The following is a 15,334-nucleotide window of genomic DNA, read 5'->3' on the forward strand; positions in this document are numbered from 1 at the left end:
TGTAGTACCTCACTGGTTACTTAGAAGTTTAAACCACGCAGTTCCCTTAAAGTACCCAGCCTCAGGCCTCCGTCCAGACACACCTGTCAGATATGATGATGATTCCTGAAAATCTTACTTCATCATGTTAAAGAAAAGATTCTTCTGATCCCAAAGGATCAGCTACATACCCAGGTTCAATTATAACTTATATCTTCCTAAAATACATGCTATAGGCAATTCTTATTAACTAAGCTAAAATGTATTAGAAAAGAAAAGAGAGAGAGTGTTGGTTAAAAGATCAATAGACATATAGACTTGAATTCAATTCTTGAGGTTCAGATACAAAGTAGAGGTGAGTTTGTAGTTGCCAAAAGTCTTTTTAGAAATAGTCCATACGTTATAGTCCAATTTCCATATTCAGGGTGGCTCCAGTCAATGACTGGGGATCTCAATCCTTGTGGCTTAAGGTTTCCCCCTCTTGAAACCCAAAGCAGATCTGAGATGAAGAAGGATCGTGTCCCAGGGTTCTTATACATTTCCAGCAGCCTTTCGGTCTCAGAAGACAATAGGCTTAACTCTCCTTCCAAGCATCCTGGCAATTAGTACAGAGTAATTTATTCATTAAACAGTTCAGATACAGGTTACCACAACCTTCAAAGAGACACATAGACAATAATACTATTTCACTCAAGTATCATCATTAATGTTAATATTCCTTTTTTGCTCTTTGAATTAAAACTGTAGCAATAGACAAGACTTGTTTGCCTACATCACAAGACCTGAGCAAACATCTCCCCTCCTACCTCTAACAATGCAGACTTGCATTTCAAAGCTCTGTTCATTCACATATCTTGCTAACCAGTTCTTAAGGTTCACCCATGGGTCAGATCAGTCGGTGAGGTGAGTTAATTAACTCTTTCTGGCCCTGTCACCTTTCAATGAGATATAATATTATACTTATAATGTCACAGTCGCGGTGAGTCGACTGCTGCAGCTCCCTGTAGACTCTGCCTGTGTCTCTTACCGAGCTGGAGTACAGCAGTCGAGGGGAGAGCACTCGATGTGTTGCATCTACACTAGACACGATATATCGACCCCCGCTGGATCGATCGCTGCCCACCGATTCGGCAGGTGGTATAGACATACCCCGAGTATCTGGTGATCGGAGCTGGACCCCGGAAGGGGACACATTGAAGGAACTCAGGAGCTAAGGTGCCTCTATTGTCAACTGTCAGGGCTGCTGTGGCTCAGAGGAGGGTGCTTGACTGCCTGGCAGGCTTAGGCGCCACAAGCCTGGGAGGCAGGAGAAGTGAAGCGGCCATGGTGTGCTCAGGGTGCTCGTGCTTGGAGCAGGGGTGAGCTGGGGCGAGGGGGGGTGCCGCAGGGCAGAGCGGGGGAGTTGCCACAAGAGGGGAGCCTCAGGGTGGAGGGGAGGAGCTGCCACGGGTGGGGCACCTCAGGGTGGGGGCGCAGGGGGGGAGGGTGCAAGGTGGAAGTTTCGCCTAGGGAGTGAAACATCCTTGCACCAGCCCTGCCCCATGCCCTGCCTGCAGCCAGCCCTGCACCCCCTGCCCTGCCCTGCCGGCAGCCATCCTCTGTCTCCAGACAGCCCTGCACCTTCTGCCCTGCCCACACCAGCCGCATCCTCCCTGCCCTACTTGCAGCCAGCCCTGCAGCAAAGCCCCTGACAAACCCCCAGCCCTGTCTCCAGCCATCTCCTGCCACCCCCCCCCTGTGGCCCTGCCCAAAGCCAACCAGCCCCCACACACACCCAGCCTGCACCAGCCCTGCACGCCCTGTCTGCAGCCAGCCCTGCATCCCCTGCCCTGTCTCCAGCCAACCCAATGCACCCCCCTGCCTGAAGCCAGCCAGCCCCGCACCCCTTACCCTGCCTGCAGCCAGACCCTACCTCCAGCCAGCCCCATGTCCACCGGTGCCCTGCAGTACCCAGGGCAGTAACCCTGCACTTCTGCTTCAATGAGGGGGGCAGGGAGAAGCTGGGACCCACACATGTGCACACCCTAGGGTGACCAGACAGCAAGTGTGAAAAATCGGGACAGGGGGTGGGAGGTAATAGGATCCTAGATAAGAAAAAGACCCCAAAATTCGGACTGTCCCTATAAAATAAGGACATCTGGTCACCCTAGCACACCCCCAGGACTCCTGAGTTCCATTGCTGGGTTTCCTATTGGTTCCACTGCTGGTTCTTTTCCTTTTCCTGGGGGACTTTGGGCAAGTTGCTCCCCCCTCTAGGGCTCTGTCCCCAGCAGTGAAATGGGGATTTCATACTTTCCCGCTATTGGAAAGTGCTGGGAGAATCTCCCAGCAAAAGTTGCTCTGACAGTGCTAAGCAGCATCTGACCATTCAAGGTCGGAGCGCACTGCCCAGGAGGAGTGTTTGGCTCTGGGGTTTCACTTCAGCCCAGTGTAGAGAGAGGGGCCCAACCATAGAGTTTGGCTCAAGAAGACCAAGTCTCCAATTTGTTAAGGACGTTTTGAATTTCAATCCTGTGCTCCAAAGTGATTGGTGTCAGTTGCAAATTTTAGAAGCATGGTCTGCACTGCATTTTCCAAATCATTCATGAAAATATTGAATAGTACCGGACTCCGGACTGATGCCTGCCAGACCCACTAGGTACACCCTCTCCATTGGACAGCCAAATATGGAGAAGGGCTCCTGGAGTCTGGGCTTTCAACCAGCTCTGCACCCACATTACACTGATTGCAGCTGGACTGCATTTCCCTCGTTTGCTTGTGAGAATGTCCTACAGGACAGTGTCAAAAGCCTTAGTATCTGCAAGCTAGATCCCATCTACTGTTTACCCACCTACACCAGGCCCGGAACCCTGCCGAAGAAGGAATGAGGATTGGTTTGGAATGATTTGTTCTTGACAAATCCATGCTCACTCGTCCTAAGAACCAAATTATCCTGTAGGTGCTGCTGACAAACTGAGTGTTTAAGAATGTATTCCAGTATCTCTCCAGCTATGGCAATCAGGCTAGCTAGTCTGTAAGTCCCAGGGGTCTCTTTGTTCCCCTTTGAAAGATAGGTCCTGTCTTGTTCATGGATGGGAAGATGTTCTTTTTCAGGGATCTCAGACGAGAACTGGGGCACAACACCTGGTTTGTTAAGGCCACAAAAACGGAGGCAGGAACCTCTTCTCTCCTGCTGGCAAAGAACCCCAGGTACCTAAAAGATAGGGATTCACATCCTTGAAAGGGCTTTAAAAAGGCAGTGGTTAAAAAGTTTGGCCCCGACCATTTCTTGTTTCCACAGACTAGACACTTTAGCAAACTTTAGAATTCCTTGGTGCAAAAACACCGTGAAACTCCCCTTTCTTCTTCACAGAGGGCTTCAACACCCCTTTTCTCACTCAGGCTCACAACTGCCCAGAATTCGAGAACTGTCCCTGTTCCCATTGGACAAATGGGAGGAGCCTGAGGTACAGAGAAGGGAGGTGACCTACCCAAGGGCCTACACAGCAAGGCGGTGGCAGAGCCAGAAAGAGAAGCCGCCAGTCAGACTCCTGTTCTAACAGACAACAAATCCCCCCAGAGGCAGGGATAGAGCTCAGGAATTGAGATGGTGGGAAAATTTCATTCCAACCGTTTCTGTCCAAATATCCCATTCAGACTAAACCAGTTTGTTTCTCAGAATCATAACAAGTGAGATGGAAGTTCTTTGCAAAAAGATTTTGTTGCAAAACAAAAGCATCTCCTGTTTGTCACAGTGTGTTAAATTGTGTCATCACACACAAGGAGGAGACACTTAGATCTTGAAAATTAGATAAGATGCTTCAGTCTGAGCTAAGTCATTGCTGCTCTTAACAATTCCAAAATAAAAAAATACAAATAAAAAAGACTGTTTCAGCTAATCTATTATGTCATAATCTGCTCTGAGTAAACGTGATGGGACACCTCATATTATGCACTACTCTTAGTGACACTCTCCAATGGATCCCCATCCTCCACCCACCATGAGGTAGGTAAGAGTGGATCATTATTATCCCTACTTGAAAGAGGGAGAAGCTAAGGCTGAGAAAGGAGAACGGACTTGTCTTAGGTCACACAGCCAGGCAGTGGCAGAGTTGGGAATAGGACCCAAGAGCCCTGATTTTCAAACCAACCATCGAATCTTGAATTTCAGACATTGAATGACCTGAATAATGTGCTCTCAGATGAGCTCCAGACCAACAACAGTGCACAGTAATTATTCAGCAAGTATTTGAGGAGAACTGCAATGTTAGAGAGAATCATCAACTGCTCAGAGACAATTAATGCAGAGAAGCAACAAAATATGTCAAACATAGAACTGGTTCTGACTTATTTCCTTGTTCTTAAAAGAGAACAACATGGACCTGAGTCTCCTCCCTGTCAATAACCCCCTGCTCAGCCAATCAGGATAGAGACTGAGGATGGGAGGCTGAGGATTCTTACCAGAGAGCCCAAAAGATGGCCCAGGTGACTGCTGGGGATCACTGCCCAAGCACTATTTCAGTCCCACATTTTTGGGTGGATCTCTCACAGTGGGAGCTGCAGAGCACTCCCCCGCAACACACACACACACACAGAAGCACACCTCCTGGTGTTGAGAGGGGAATAGGAAAAAGGAGATAAGAAGCAAGAGAAGAAGAGAAAGGAGGGAAGGATGGATGGAGGAAAAGCTGAAACAAAAAGGACAAACCCTTATGTCCGCACTGATTCTAAGGGACAAAATCCCAGGTGCGCAATAAAATTCTGCCTCCTTAAGCTCGTGTTTTCCATGTCTAGAATTCAACTCTCACCAGATGGATCAGACTGAACAGGTTTCAAACCTCCAGGAGGCTCTTACCTTCTAAACAGGGACGGCTGTTTTCTAGTAAAATCACTACAAGGGAAGGAGAAAACTCGAAAGAGGTTCCTCCTGGTGCTCACATCTGTGAACCCGAATACTTTATCAGTCCTCAAGGAGAGACCTGGAGAAGGAGACTTGCTGACGCAAAGCCACAGGGGTCTCTGAGGTTTCCCTGGCCCCTCGCCCCTGTCCTGCCTGGCTGATGTCAGCATCTCTCTGTGAGGTCACCACCTCCCCACCACCTTTGACCAATAGTCTGAGGTCCTGCAAAAGGCCTTTGTGATGTCACTGCCACACCCCTCCCTTGCTGTGCTAATGTCCTACCCCAGGCCAGGCACTTTGGAGGTTTGAGCTACTCCCTGTGGATCACCCCACTCAAGGAGTGTTCGTTCTAGGCAGCAAGCCGGCTAGACAGTAAAACATCAGATGCTGCTCCCAATGCTACGCTCCGTTTTTCAGAAATTAGTCGACTTTATGGCCAGAAGAAACCATTAGAGCATCTAATCATATAATCATAGAATATTAGGGTTGGAAGGGACCTCAGGAAGTCATCTAGTCCAATCCACTGCTCAAAGCAGGACCAATCCCCAACTAAATCATCCCAGCCAGGGCTTTGTCAAGCCTGCCCTTAAAAACCTCTAAGGAAGGAGATTCCACCACCTCCCTAGCCATCCCATTCCAGTGCTTCACCACCCTCCTAGTGAAAAAGTTTTTTCCTAATATCCAGCCTAAACCTCCCCCACTGCAACTTGAGACCCTTACTCCTTGTTCTCTCATCTGCTACCAATGAGAACAGTCTAGGTCCATCCTCTTTGGAACCCCCTTTCAGGTACTTAAAAGCAGCTATCAAATCCCCCTTCAGTCTTCTCTTCTTCAGACTAAACAAGCCCAGTTCCCTTAGCCTTTCCTCATTAGTCATGCGCTTCAGACCCCTGATCATTTTTGTTGCCCTCTGCTGGACTGTTTCCAATTTTTCCACATCCTTCTTGTAGTGTCGGGCCCCAAACTGGACACAGTACACCAGATGAGGCTTCACCAATGCCGAATAGAGAGGAATGATCACATCCCTCGATCTGCTGGCAATGCCCCTACTTATACAGCCCAGAATGCCGTTAGCCTTCTTGGCAACAAGGGCACACTGTTGACTCATAGCCAGCTTCTCGTCTAGTGTAACCCCTAGGTCCTTTTCTGCAGAACTCCTTCCTAGCCATTTGGTCCCTAGTCTGTAACAGTGAATGGGATTCTTCCGTCCTAAGTGCAGGACTCAGCACTTGTCCTTGTTGAACCTCATCAGGTTTCTTTTGGCCCAGTTCTCTAATTTGTCTAGGTCCCTCTGTATCCTATCCCTACCCTCCAGTGTATCTACCACTCCTCCCAGTTTAGGGTCATCTGCAAACTTGTTGAGGGTGCAATCCACACCATCCTCCAGATCATCAATGAAGATATTGAACAAAATCAGCCCCAGGACCGACCCTTGGGGCACTGCGCTTGAAACCGGCTGCCAACTAGACATGGAGCCGTTGATCACTACCCATTGAGCCTGACGATCTAGCCAGCTTTCTATCCACCTTACAGTCCATTCATCCAGCCCACACTTCTTTAACTTGCTGGCAAGAATACTATGGGAGACCATATCAAAAGCTTTGCTAAAGTCAAGGAATAACACATGCACTGCTTTCCCCTCATCCACAGAGCCAGTTATCTCCTCATAGAAGGTAATTAGGGTTAGTCAGGCATGACTTGCCCTTGGTGAATCCATGCTGACTGTTCCTGATCACTTTCCTCTCCCCTAAGTGCTTCAGAATTGATTCCTTGAGGACCTGCTCCATGATTTTTCCAGGGACTGAGGTGAGACTGACTGGTCTGTAGTTCCCTGGATCCTCCTTCTTCCCTTTTTATAGATGGGCACTACAGTAGCCTTTTTCCAGTCATCCGGGACCACCCCTGATCACCATGAGTTTTCAAAGATAATGGCCAATGGCTCTGCAATCACATCCGCCAACTCCTTTAGCACCCTCGGATGCAGCGCATCCGGCCCCATGGACATGTGCTCGTCTCCAGTTTTTCTAAATAGTCCCGAACCACTTCTTTCTCCACAGAGGGCTGGTCACCTTCTCCCCATGCTGTGCTGCCCAGTGCAGCAGTCTGGGAGCTGACCTTGTTTGTGAAGACAGAGGCAAAAAAAGCATTGAGTACATTAGCTTTTTCCACATCCTCTGTCCACTAAGTTACCTCCCTCATTCAGTAAGGGGCCCACACTTTCCTTGACTTTCTTCATGTTACTAACATACCTGAAGAAAGCCTTCTTGTTACTCTTAACATCTCTTGCTAGCTGCAACTCCGAGTGTGATTTGGCCTTCCTGATTTCACTCCTGGATGCCTGAGCAATATTTTTATACTCCTCCCTGGTCATTTGTCCAATCTTCCACTTCTTGGAAGCTTCTTTTTTGCGTTTAAGATCAGCAAGGATTTCACTGTTAAGCCAAGCTGGTCACCTGCCATATATACTATTCTTTCTACACATTGGGATGGTTTTTTCCTGCAACCTCAGTAAGGATTCTTTAATCCTTTAGAGGATTGGAACTGATTTCAGTGGAGTCACATGTTTGCTAGGTTTTCATGCATTTGCACAGGAAAATATTGAGTGTTTCCATTCATTTCAGGGATCCCTATTCAGTGGAACTCCTCAACATAATGGAAATGAAATTATTTTTGTTGAAGGAAGAAGTTTGTAAGGTGGCAAAGGGACTTGAACCAAGACCCCTTTGATTTTCAGTCAAATACTCTACTACTGAGTTACACCCCCATGGCTGCTGTGGAGGTAAATCGGTGATCTTAAAGATTTTGAAGGACAGGCCCTGCCTCAGAGATCTCCTGTACTCTTCCCAGACCACAGTGCTTTTAAAAATGGGGTTTGATTAAACTTATAGATATATGGAGACACCACAGCTTGCACACCCACCCACATAGCTTCCCCCAGTGACATAGCTACCACCTCTCGGGGAGATGGATTAACTACACGGACGGGACAGCTCTCTCCCCTCTGCTTAGAGCATCTTCATTCTTTATGAATAGGTAGGAAAGAACCTCCTGAATGGACAGTAACCAATTTATCAAATATTGCTGGGTCTGCATTCAATATGGGTAACTGGTCGTATTGGGCTGGATTAGTAGGAGCATTTCCAGCAGATCGAGAGAAGTGATTATTCCCCTCTCTTCAGCACTGGTGAGGCCACATCTGGAGCATTGTGTCCAGTTTTTGCCCTCCCACTACAGAAACAAATTGGAGAGAGTCTAGGGGAGGGCAACAAAAATGATTAGGGGTCAGTGGACTTACGAGGAGAGGATGAGGGCACGGTCACCCAGAGGGGGGGGCAAGTGGGGCAATTTACCCCAGGCCCTGCAGGGATCCCATGAGAATATAGTATTCTATAGTATTGCAACTTTTTTTTATGGAAGGGGCACCCAAAATTGTTTTGCCTCAGGCCCCCTGAATCCTCTGGGCAGTTCTGTCCACTCCACCCCCTTGACTCATTCTCCTCCCTCTGAAGCCCCACCTGTGCTCTGCTCTCACTCCCATTTGGCCACTTCCCACTCCTGCTCTTTCTCTTTGGCTGAGGCCTGCTGGTCCACCTTTTGCTTGCTCCTCTCCTCCCAGAAGGCCTCCTTGTGTCTCTCCACCCCCGCCCCCAAGGTCTGCCTGCTGCCCCCACCTCTCTGCCCTTCCCCTGAGACTCACCCTGCCCAGCACTCACACCTCTCTGCCTCTCCTGAGACCCACCTTGCCCAGCACTCACACCTCTCTATCCCCTCCCCTGACCTGCCCTGTCCACCACCCACACCTCTTTGCCCCACCCATAAGACTGGCCCTGCCCACCACTTGCACCTCTCTGCCCCTCACCTGAGACCCGCCCTGTCCACCTCTTTCCTTGGTCATCTCTTGTTATTCCTTGAAACATCAAGGATGGAATAAAAAGCTGAGTTTACTCCAGGGTGAGGAAGGAAAGGAACCACCAACCCCCTGGCAAAGCTCAGTGCCCCAGAGAAAACCTGCCCCCTGCTATTGCAATCTCTGATGTGCTGGGGATATGATGGTAAAGGAACTGTCTGAATGATCAAGGCAGGAAATGGACAACAATCTACAGGAACATCATTGACCACAAACACACTCTCCTCATAGACTCATAGACTCATAGGTCAGAAGGGACCAATATGATCATCTAGTCTGACCTCCTGCACAAGGCCGGCCACCGAACCCCACCCATCCAATTTTATAACAACCCCTAACCCAGGACTGAGTTATTGAAATCCTCAAAATTGGTTTGAAGACCTCAAGCTGCAGAGAATCCACCAGCAAGCGACCCATGCCCCACGCTGCAGGGGAAGGCGAAAAACCTCCAGGGCCCCTGCCAATCCGCCCTGGAGGAAAATTCCTTCCCGACCCCAAATATGGCGATCAGCAAAACCCTGAGCATGTGGGCAAGACTCACCAGCCAGCACCCAAGAAGGAATTCTCTGCAGTAACTCAGTTCCCATCCCATCCAACATCTCCCCGCAAACCATTGAGCAGACCTATCTGGTGGTAATCCAAGATCAATTGCCCAAATTAACGATCCTATCATAACATCCCCTCCATATACTTATCAAGCTTTGTCTTAAAGCCAGAAAAGTCTTTTGCCCCCACTACTTCCCTCGGAAGGCTGTTCCAGAACTTCACTCCCCTAATGGTTAGAAACCTTCGTCTAATTTCAAGTCTAAACTTCCTAATATCCAGTTTATACCCATTCGTCCTCGTGCCTACATTAGTACTAAACTGAAATAATTCCTCTCCCTCCCTAACGTTAACCCCCTTGATATATTTATATAGAGCAAGCATATCCCCCTGCAGCCTTCTTCTGGCCAGGCTAAACAAGCCAAGCTCTTTGAGTCTCCTTTCATAAGGCAATTTTTCCATTCCTCGGATCATCCTAGTAGCCCGTCTCTGAACCTGTTCCAGTTTGAATTCATCCTTCTTGAACATGGGACACCAGAACTGCACACAGTATTCCAGATGGGGTCTCACCAACGCCTTATATAACGGTACTAACACCTCCTTATCCTTGCTGGAAATACCCCACCTGATGCATCCCAAAATCGCATTTGCTTTTTTTACAGCCGTATCACATTGGCGACTCATAGTCATCCTGCTATCAACCAATACCCCAAGGTCCTTCTCCTCCTCTGTCGCTTCCAACTGATGCGCCCCCAACGTATATCTAAAATTCTTATTATTAATTCCTAAGTGCATGACCTTGCACTTTTCACTATTGTATTTCATCCTATTTCTATTACTCCAGTTTACAAGGTGATTCAGATCTTCCTGAATAGTATCCCTGTCCTTCTCCGTGTTAGCAATACCCCCCAGCTTGGTGTCATCCGCAAACTTTATTAGCACATTCCCGCTCTTTGTGCCAAGGTCATTAATAAAAAGGTTAAATAAGATCGGTCCCAAAACCGATCCTTGAGGGACTCCACTAGTGACCTCCTTCCAGTCTGACAGTTCACCTTTCAATACGACCCGCTGGAGTCTCCCCTTTAACCAGTTCCTTATCCACCTTACAACTTTCATATTCATCCCCATCTTTTCCAATTTAACTAACAGTTCACCATGCGGAACCGTGTCAAACGCCTTACTGAAATCGAAGTAAATTATATCTACCGCATTTCCTTTATCTAAGTAATCCGTCACCTTCTCAAAGAAGGAGATCAGATTGGTTTGACACGATCTACCTTTAGTAAATCCGTGTTGCAATTCGTCCCAATTACCATTGACCTCTATGTCCTTAACTACTTTCTCCCTTAAAATTTTTTCCAAGACCTTACATGCTACAGACGTCAAGCTAACAGGCCTATAATTACCCGGATCACTTTTATTCCCTTTCTTAAAAATAGGAACTACATTAGCAATCCTCCAGTCATACGGCACAACCCCCGAGTTTATCGATTGCTTAAAAATTCTCGCTAACGGGCTCGCAATTTCACGCGCCAGTTCCTTTAATATCCTCGGATGGAGATTGTCCGGGCCCTCCGACTTTGTCCCATTGAGCTGTTCACGTACGGCCTCTACCTCAGTTGCGGTAATATCCACTTCCATATCCACATTCCCGTTTATCATCCCTCCATCATCGCTAGACTCCTCACTAGTCTTATTAAAAACTGAGGCAAAGTACTTGTTTAGATGTTGGGCCATGCCCAGGAATTCTTGCAGTTCAGCCAGGGACACACTTACACAATGGCACAGCAGTGTGTGTGTTGTGGAAGCTGGTCTGAGGGAACAATTGGAATTGATCACTCAGTGAGAACAGAACTGGAGTGTAGTGAGAGACACATCTCAAGCAAGTAGTTGTGGCTGAGCGGTTAAGGTGATGGGCTAGAAATCCATTGGGGTCTCCCTGAACAGGTTCAAATCCTGCCAACTACGGAGGAAGTTGTGGTTCTTCAGTTTCAACAAAGCTGGGTCTTGTCTCACTCTCAAGCTATATCTACACTATTGGGTAATGTGGCTTTAAAGTGTTTCAATTAAACAGCTGTTGCATGTCCACACTATGCCCCTTGTGTCACCAGAGCACATCCAGGCTAGACTCTTGGATGGCCACAGAGAGCAGTGCATTGTAGAGAGCAGTGCATTGTGGGTAGCTGTGCAACTGGCTGCGGGTGCTTTGGGAAGGGTTTGCAAAGCCTCATGGGCTGGTACAGCATCACATGATGCAGGTTTCTCTATCCCATTGTTCCATGGGAATCCTACTAGATTGCCAGCTGCTTTTCAACTGCAATGTGCCTGGTGGGGTAGAGAGTGTGTTTGTGTGTGTGGGGAGAGGGATTGTGTGGGCACACTGTCTCTAAGTTCAGACAGCTGCTGCAAGCAACCAGTCCTGAGGCAGGGGGAAGGGGACAGCCCCAACATCAGCCACTGTTTCCCTCACTGGCTCAGCTCAGCACAGCAGCCTCTGTGACACACACACACTGCTGCCTGCTTAGCTCTGTGTCAGGGGTGCTGGAACAGGGGGTTAGAGGGCCATGGCCCCACCACTCTTTACTGGCTGTTAGGACAAATGATGGAGTGGGGGGAAGGCTGGAGTCTTGGGGGGAAAAGGCGTTCTGTGGGTGTGGCCTCGGGGGAGGGGTGGTGTGAATGTGGGTCCCTGGGGAAGGGGTGTCATGGGAGCACCACAGTTCAGACAACAGTGCCCCCCCACACACTGTAAGGAAGCTCCCGTCGCCCCTGCTCTGTGTTCGTGGCGCGGGAGAGAGCAGCGTTCCACGGCAGTGATTTGCTCCCCAGGGCTCCGGCAGGGGGGATCAGGCAGCGATTTAAAGGGCCCGGGGCTCTGGCCTCTGCAGGGAGCCCTGGGTCCTTTAAATCACCAGCTTGGGGAAGCTGGGCCGGGCTAGCACAGCGTACCCGCTCTTGCCGGTACCCCATACCGGACCGGACCGGCTTACTTTCACCTCTAGAAGGACCTCACCTGGATCAATAACTGGTTAAAAGCTAGGAAACAAAGGGTAGGACTAAATGGTCAGTTTTCAGGATGCAAACAGGTAACTAGTGGTGTCTGTACTGGGACTATTCAACATATTGATAAACGATCTGCTAAACAGCGAGGTGACAAATTTTGCAGATGATCCCAAACTACAGAGGATAGTTAAGTGCGAAGCAGCCTGTGAGGAGCTAAAAAGAGATTTCACAAAACTGGGTGAAAGGGCAACAAAATGGCAGATGAAATTCAATGTTGATAAATGCAAGGTGATGCACATTGGCAAACACAATCTCAACTCTACATATAAAATGATGGGATGTAAAATAGCTATTGCAACTCAAGTGAGAGATCTTGGAGTCACTGTGGATAGTTCTCTGCAAACATCCACTCAATGTGCAGCGGCCGGCAAAAAGCAGGGAAGGTGTCCCTAGTCTCTGTTTGCTGGGAGCGGGTGACAGGGGATAGATCACTTGATGATTACCTGTTCTGTTCATTCCCTCTGGGGCACCTGGCTTTGGCCGCTATGGGAAGACAGGACACTGGGCAAAATGGACCCAGTCTGACCCAGTCTGGCTGCTCTTAAGTCCCTATGCTCCTTTCATACAGATGCCTGGGATTCTGCCTCACAATGTGTCCCTGAGGTCTCAGCCAAAATGCCCAGACTGGCAAACACTCTGGGCTCCTGAAGCCTCTGCCTCCCACCTAGTGCCTATGGCTCATGCCTGACCCTTGCTGCTGCTCCTTGCTGTAGAAGGTGAAAGGAGCAGAGGCAGCGCAGGAGCCTTCTGGGAACGCAGATCTGAGGCTTTGGGAGAGACACATTGTCTAAGACATCGGAGCGCTGTAAACCATGCAGCCACCCCCTCAATCAGGGCCTATTCCAGCCCTGAGTCTGGGCTACCACGATCCCTCCCGCAGAGCAGGGTGCCCACAGATTACAGCCTGAAAATAGGCATGTGACACTAATTCCTGTTCTCCCTGGCAGGGTCTGACCTAGACCAAGTGGCACCCTAGGCAAGACGTGTCTTCGGTGCCCCCCCCCATATGTTAAAATTTTAAGTATCTTATTTTTCATTGCATTTGTAGCTCAGTACATGATTTTGATGTACAATTTCGATGCATGATTTTCTCTGTCATATAAGATGCTAAATTTGCAGGCTAGGTTCTGTAAACCTGTATTTATTCATGCCATATATAAGCAAATAAAACAAATGCATTTTCTTTAAGCATATAGAAACTTTTTAATTTTAACGGTAACTGAAACGTACTAACATCTAGAAATGGAACTGTCACCAGCACAGGGCTGGCCAGGATTAAATAGTGTTACAGTAGGAGACAGCGTTAGGATGTTAACCCCAGGCCTTTAGTTGAAAGGTGGCTTCTCTCACCTTTCCCCCATGAACTGAAGCGCAGCATTAAAGAGATCCAAAGATTGGCCAATGGCATTTTCAAGTGCTAAAATAGCAAGCGATGTCGCTCTCTCATTGGCCATCAGTGACTGAAGATGTGGTTTAATGAGCCAAAAAGAAACCTAGCAGCTGCTGAAGTAGTTCAGTTGGGAGCGTGCTAGACTAGCAGGCTATTCTATCCAGCTTTGTGCACAGGTGGGATGTTTTCTGAAAGGTGCAGCAGTTCCTTTAACTGCCACGAGTCCCTCATTTCAGGCTATGCAGCAGGAAAAGACAGCATGGGCTTCTGCACCGAGTTGGCCCACCTGACCTTTCATTCTTCTCTTGCTCTTTGTCAGCAAGGAGAAGAAAAAGAAGATCTCCCTCAAGCTGGAGTCACACGGGCGAGGTAAGGACGACTTTCTGAGTGCCGGCTCCAGTCCTCTGCTCTGCCAGCTGACCTATTGAAGGGCTGCCACCACTTTCTCTAGGTTTGTCCATCGGTCTGTGGCAGGGTGAGCAACAGCCAAGCAGATGGAGTTTTTGTAGTGTAATGGTTATCACATTTGCCTAACACGCAAAAGGTCCCTGATTCAAATCCAGGCAGAAACATGCTGGTTTCCTTTTCCCAGATCCCCTTGCTGTTCAGGAAGGTGCTCCTCCTTCTGCCACTGGCCTGTCCCTGGGATAACTCCAACCCCTGCATGACAGAAGGTGCTGACAGCAGTGGAGAAAGCACCTTGGTGTCAGGCTGGAGAACCTAGAGGAGTTAGGCATGTTACCTTTCAGAGACTTGTGGCTTGGCCTCCTCTGCCCTTGGAGATTGGCAGGTGGACGCCGGCTCTTCCTGCTGGCCTTCTTTGCGTGACTTCCAAAAGGAGGAAGTGAGGCAGGAATGGGGCAAAAGAGGAAAGTCAAGCTGAGAAAGGCAGGGCAGAAACTAAGCACATCATTGTGGCTAAGTGGGGTTAGTAGAGCACCACCATTCATTCTGCAAAGCCTGGGGAGGTGTGGTTGGCTGCTGGCAGGCAGAATCCTGTGCCTGCCTCTTGGCTTCCCAGGGATGGCTACCTGCAGCCCAGGAGAAGAAGGGGGGTTCTGGGTCAAAGGAAAACAAGCAAAGCTGAGTCCAAGTGGAGAATGGCTGCTCCTTTATGGCCAACCTGGGGGCATGACTGATGGTTTTAGAGGTGGAGGCTGGGCTGGCTGTGAGCAACTGGGATCCAGGAAACCCCCACCTGCCCTTCTGAGGGCCAAACCATGGAGGTGCGGTTGGCTGCTGGGAGATAGACCCCTGTGGCTGGCTGTTGGCATCCCAGGGATGGCTCCTTGCAGCCCAGGAGAAGCGGGGTTCTGGGGGGAAGGAAAATAAGCAATGACGAGGCTGAGTAGGCTCCTTTCTGGCCAAGATGGTGGGCTGTGGTGGCTCTGGGTGTTGCCTGTAAGCCATAAGTGGACTTGGTGCAGTGAAAACTGCTGCTCCATTCTGCCTGACCTGGGGGTGCCATGGACGACTTGGGAGTGGGGGCAGGGCCCTGGCTGTGAGCAAATGGGATCCAGGAAGCCCATCCTGCCCCTCCAGGGGCCGAGTCTTCTTCTTCTCTCCTGCCATG

The 15,334-nt window shown here is 49.1% G+C and overlaps 1 non-coding gene across 1 annotated transcript; it reads left to right on the top strand.

Moving 5' to 3' along the window:
* The first annotated feature begins 11,194 nt into the window (after window positions 1–11,194).
* TRNAS-AGA (transfer RNA serine (anticodon AGA)) lies at window positions 11,195–11,276 on the top strand. The gene has a single exon. It is a non-coding gene; the product is annotated as a tRNA-Ser (tRNA).
* The last annotated feature ends 4,058 nt before the right edge of the window (window positions 11,277–15,334 follow it).

Source organism: Gopherus flavomarginatus, chromosome 3 (assembly GCF_025201925.1).
Source record: "Gopherus flavomarginatus isolate rGopFla2 chromosome 3, rGopFla2.mat.asm, whole genome shotgun sequence".
Taxonomy (NCBI): Eukaryota; Metazoa; Chordata; order Testudines; family Testudinidae; genus Gopherus; species Gopherus flavomarginatus.